Here is a 6,252-nt window from a genome sequence, read left to right on the forward strand (position 1 = left end):
TCGCCAGTGTGTATGTTCTGGTTTAAGAAATCTTTATTGGTTTGTTGTTGGGAAGCTATAAAGTTTTCCATCATGATTTCCAAGTTGGATTTCCTAGGGGTATTATTGTTAGGATTTGGTTTCTGATATCCTGGAGGTATAGATGGGGTTTGATTCGGAGACTGTCCAGGTGCGTATAAAGCATTATTACTCTTATATGAAAAGTTTGGATGGTTCTTCCAATTTGGGTTATAGGTATTCGAATAGGGGCTTCCTTGAGCATAGTTTACTTGCTCTGTTTGGATTCCAGTCAAGAGTTGACATTCCGCAGGAGTGTGGCCTTGGATTCCACAGACCTCGCAATTCTGAGTTATAGCAACCACGGCGGTTGGTGGTGATACGTTTAAACTTTCAATTTTCTGGACCAAAGCATCCACTTTTGCACTAACGTGATCAAGGTTACTTATCTCGTACATGCCAGTTTTCGGTTGAGGTTTTTCCACTGTTGTTCGTTCGGTTCCCCACTGATAGTGGTTTTGGGCCATGCTCTCGATAAGCTGGTAAGCATCAGCATAAGGTTTGTTCATTAGTGCACCACCTGCAGCGGCGTCTATTGTTAACCTTGTATTGTATAAGAGACCATTATAAAATGTGTGAATTACTAACCAGTCTTCCAAACCATGGTGTGGGCAAAGTCTCATCATGTCTTTGTATCTTTCCCATGCTTCGAAAAGAGACTCATTGTCTTTCTGTTTAAATCCGTTTATCTGGGCTCTTAACATAGCTGTTTTGCTTGGCGGAAAATATCGGGCAAGAAAAACTTTCTTCAACTCGTTCCATGTGGTGACTGAGTTGGAAGGGAGAGATTGAAGCCATCTTCTAGCGCTATCTCTTAATGAGAAAGGAAAAAGACGAAGTCGAATTGCCTCTGAAGTGACACCATTAGCTTTAACAGTATCAGCATATTGAACAAATACGGATAAATGAAGGTTTGGATCTTCGGTAAGATTTCCAGAGAATTGGTTCTGTTGCACAGCCTGCAACAACGAAGGTTTAAGTTCAAAGTTGTTTGCTTCGATTGCGGGCGGAGCAATACTTGAATGCGGTTCATCTTGCGATGGAGCAGCGTAATCTCTAAGAGCACGAGCTGGTTCTGCCATCTCGGTTAAAGAAGGAAAAATGTTTTTGATATCAGGAAGGTTTATAGGAGGGAGATTGTTTTCAGCACGATATTCCCGAATTCGTCGTAAGACTCGGAGATATAGTTCGATATCGTTGATTCGTAAATAGAGCGGTTCGCCTTGAGAGCGAGTGCGTGGCATACAAATCAACAAAGGAAAGAATAGAAGGAAGAAAAAAAAAGAAACCTTAGTCTCTACAGCGTAACGGAAGAGTTACGATATCGATTAAATAAAAGTCCCCGGCAACGGCGCCAAAAACTTGATCGCTCGACTGTGTGAGTCGAGAATGGGATACAAACTGCAAGTGCACAGTTCTATCGCGTAGTTTTAAAAGATATCGATCCCACAGGGACTTATGAATCGATGTACCGTTATCTAGAGTTACTTCGTAAATCTAAGGTGAAAATGTTTGATTGTTTGGGGAAAAACTAAGAGCTAAACTAATATCTAGATTAAATATCAATAAAACGGATATCGGTATGTAGTTCGTCAAAACTAGGGAATCAATTCCTTGTCGGTCACTCGGTTTTAAAATAAATCGTTTCGATTAACTTTATTGGTTAAAGGTTTTATCTCAAACTCTCGCTCTGTTGAAGAAACCATGATCTTATATTAATGTAGCTGTCACTTATAATTAAGTCAAAAATCATATTTTGAAAACAATAAAGTTGCAGAAACTCCTTTTAAGAAAATACTGACCGCTTTAAACACCCTTATCTCAAACTCTCGCTCTGTTGACTTAGGTTATACAATTAAATCTAAATGCTTAACTCTCGTCCTCACATTCAATCTTTAAAAATACTTTTTGGAAAAAGGTCAGAACTTAATTAATTCTAAAACTTGCTCTCGCCCTGAGATAGACTTAATGACTAACTTACACTGTCCAGTTAAAACCTCAAACTCTCGCTCTGTTGGTTTCAACTTCTTTATGTCTTTTACTTTTGTAAAAAATCTTGTTATTAAACCTGTAAGTTAAGACCATAAAAAGATTGATTCTAATTTTAAGTTTGAATAGACCGACTTAGTCTTGACCCCTTATTCTGCTTACTTTACATACCGATACCTAGGCAAATTAGCCAGACATGCTAAATAAATAAGAATCTATATCATGCATAAACAGACTCATTCCAGGCATGCAATGTGAATAAACAATAGGATAAAACATAAAAATTTAAATAACAGCTAAAGAACCTGAATGCGTAATACAATGGTCTTGAACACTCCACCACAAGCCGGTAGGATTTGTTCTTCGATTCTTCAATTAAACAGTAAATTAAATCAAGGAAATAAAAACTCGAATATAACGTAAGGTTAAATCCGGTATAAAGTTGCACAGTAGTTTCCGGTGTAGAAACTACTACGCGAAAAATATCTAAAAGCTAAGAACGGGGGAAAATAAATTGCAAGGGAAAAAGAAAATAAAGCTTGCAAAATAAAATAAATAAAGTGAACGATGCTGGAAAGGAAGAAAAATAGGCAAAGGCGTGAAAAGTAAATTTGGCAGAGCTTCCGCAAAACTGAGCGTGCAAAAACTGTGTGTTCTTTTGGTTTGTGAGATGGCTATTTATAATAGCCTTGGTCACTGATTCCGTTTCTCCCATTCTTCAGCGTGGCTATATCCACGGCGTGCATATAGGAGACCAACTCCTTAACGTTATTCTTCAAGTCTTTCTGAGGGCGATACTTGCGCCAAAAAGGTAGTGGAGTTGTGTGACGCTCGTCACGCTATGTGTGACGTCCGTCACAAGTCTGTTTTGCGTGACGCTCGTCACGCACCCTGTGACGTCCGTCACAGGCACAGCGTTGATGACTTGTGCGCTTTGGGCTGGGCTTTGGCATTTGGTCATTTGTTTCCTTTTTGTTGCTTTTTACACCTCTTTTCTCCCCTTTTTCACTTTTGCTTCAAAATGGGTACCTGATGTAAAATAGAAAAGAAATACTGCATAATATCTGATAAAATGGGATAAATTAAAGTAAATGATAATATAATCTAATTAAATTAAGTCTTAAAATGTGATATAATTTCGTGTTATCACATTCCTCTTCTGGCTTCAAATCAGTCATGTCCTTCCGATCTTTGTCCTTCATCATAGGGTGTTTCCAACCTTTGATAACAACTTTCCAGGTTTTGCTATCCATAGATTTTAGAAAAGCCACCATATGTGCCTTCCAATAATCATAGTTGGTGCAATCTAGAATAGGCGGTCTATTTACAAATCCTTCTTCCTTGTCTATAGTAGCAGAACATATCTCTCTAGAGCTCACCCAAAATAGAATAGGGTGTCTTCTTTGATGCCAATTGAAATTCTAGTACGCAGATAACAAATGTCGTATAAGATGTCTCGACACCAAGATGAGGACATTGTCATAACATAAATAATTACAGTGTTAAAGTAAATAGCAGGAAGTAAATAACATAAGTCAATTGTTAACGCAGTTCGGTGCAACGTCGCCTACATCTGAGGACATCCAAGTCAGGAAGGAAATCCACTATAATAATATTAGTTTGACTTTCTAAATAACCTCTGGTTTTACAAACTTCTCACCTAATCATTACCCTTGGAATTTCTATCTAAGACTCTCCTAGATATGAGACCCTTCTCACTTCCCTTCAATCACACAACAATGATAGAAACTTCCAACAATAAACAGAAGACACATTTCCAATGAAACAAAATTCACTCTTGCTTAAAAGCTCATGAGTGATTCACAATTACAACTCAAAAACTCAGTCCAATTCAAGCATCTAAGTGACACGAGAATGACTCACAAATAACAATGAACAAACTAAACTTTAACAGAGACTATCACATACGCAACTTAGTTGTTTTCTTAGGTTTAAAATTTTATTTTAAATAGCCCTAGAATAACATGGGTTTCAGGTTAAATAATCAGCATATCCAAATCAAACTGCTGCACAATCTTCTACAGAATCAAATCAAATATGATCAAATCAAATTTGATGTCTCCTTAAATGTTTTGACATCATTTCTTAGAAAACAAGGCAAAGCTTAAATTGACATTTGCTTATAAAACAAACGCTTTTTGGACCATAAAATATGTGAATCAAATCTTCACTAATCTCATGCTAAAAAACAAATATTCTAAGAATGTAAAACCACAACATGCCACTATGTCGTACAAACATGTTAAGGCATCTTGCTATTTCACTAACTTTAACCAAATATTATAAATCACAATACAAACAACCTAATTTTTTTACAAGATAATTTATTCATTTTTACGAGAATTCTAACATTTTCCTTTGAAATTGTGAGATTTTTTTAATCAAATAAGTTTTTCGTTCAAAAGAAGGAAGGGGAGGAGTTTTAATTAAAAATGTGTTTAGTTCGGAAGGAGAGGGGAGGGGTTTTATTAATAATTTATATTTTTATCTTTATGATCTTATATAAGTGATATGATATTCAAATGTGAAAAATTCATGTATATTTTTTGGTAATATAAGTTTTAATATTGAATTACTAAAAAAATATTAATTTACCACATAATGTTAAAAAAATTGAGTACACTTGATTTAGATTATAATTGTTTAACACAAATTAAACTATAGTCTGATAACAACGTTTAAATCGTGATGAATCATCTAACAAAACAAATACATAAAATAACTTATTATCAAATAGTAATTGTTCAAAATATTTAATAAAATGAATAAACAAAAATAAATAAAATGAATGATTTAAAATTTGATATATAAGAAAATATGATAGGATACATAACAAGATCAGAAGAAAAAACGAATATAAATAAACCTAATTTTTTTATAAATAAAATAAAAAGTTCAATGATTATAATTTATATTAAGTACGAAAATTCGAAAATCATTTGAAGGTGAAGAACCATTATAATAAGTTGATGGAAGCAATGGACAAAAATCACATAAGAAAGTCAGTGACACGAAAGAAAACGAATAATTTTAAAATATTAAAATTAAACTCATATTTTAATAAATATAATAATTTTTTAAATATCAAAACTCATATTCTCTTTCCTCCCCCTCCAAATCCCCTGATTCGGAGGGACTCAAAAAATGTGTTTTAAAAAGATTTTACTCTCATCCATTCCCCTCCTAAAATTTGAACCAAACATATTTAATATAAAAATTTCCCTCGTCTCCCCTCCCTCTATCCTAAATCAAACACGCCCTAAGATATACTATTCATTTTTATGAAAACTAATATTTTTCTTCTTTTTTACTTTATTATCTCTATTTGTTTTAAATCCGACACAATATGGTTTTAATTATTTTGATTTCTTTTCTCTATATCTTCTAATTTTTCCTCTATTGATTGATTCTAATGTCACTTTACTTAGTTTTCATGTTATTTAAATTTGAATTTGTTGAGTTTAGTTTTGGCAATTTATTTTAAGGGTGTTAAATTTTGAAACTAAATTTGATTTTTATGCTAAATTTTGCTAGATCAATTAATTTTAATATAAAACACTTGAATCTAGTTTTCAAAAAAGGAGAATCGCAGTGGTTAGGTTTGTTTTCTCATTATTCTATTTTATTTTTTAATTTAGTATTAAATTCAACTAGTCAAACCACATGAAAGGGAAACCAAATGAGTTCACATATAAATTCTCACACTTCCCAAAAACAAACTAAGCAAGAAATTAATTGCTTCGCTAGTTTCAGGAAATCAAAAGGTGGGAAAGGAAATTATTTTTAAGTTTGTATAATTGAAAAAAAAAAATTCAAGAGGACCATCTCCAATTTTTTCTCTCATATCCTCTCCCATGTGCAATTATTTATTTTTGGATTAATCTAATAGTAAAAATATAACAAAGAAAAGAATATTATTTAAAGAAGAGAGATAAATATATCAGTTTTAATTTTCTTCATTTATAATTAGAGAATACAAAATACTATCAAAAAGACCACAACACTCATATAATTTGTTGCTAAATACATTATTATTTTTCTTCATTTTAATATCTTTTGTTAAATAAATATTTTTATTTGGTAATAATTAAAATATTTGTATATATATTTAATCAATTAATTAAATTAAATTTTATATTTAATAAAAATGAAAATAATCAAAATAATAATTATCTATTTTAAAAA

The 6,252-nt window shown here is 32.6% G+C and overlaps 1 pseudogene; it reads left to right on the forward strand.

Moving 5' to 3' along the window:
* The first annotated feature begins 654 nt into the window (after positions 1–654).
* LOC127076938 (uncharacterized) lies at positions 655–754 on the forward strand (annotated as a pseudogene).
* The last annotated feature ends 5,498 nt before the right edge of the window (positions 755–6,252 follow it).

This window comes from Lathyrus oleraceus, chromosome 4 (assembly GCF_024323335.1).
Source record: "Lathyrus oleraceus cultivar Zhongwan6 chromosome 4, CAAS_Psat_ZW6_1.0, whole genome shotgun sequence".
NCBI classification, from domain to species: Eukaryota; Viridiplantae; Streptophyta; class Magnoliopsida; order Fabales; family Fabaceae; genus Lathyrus; species Lathyrus oleraceus.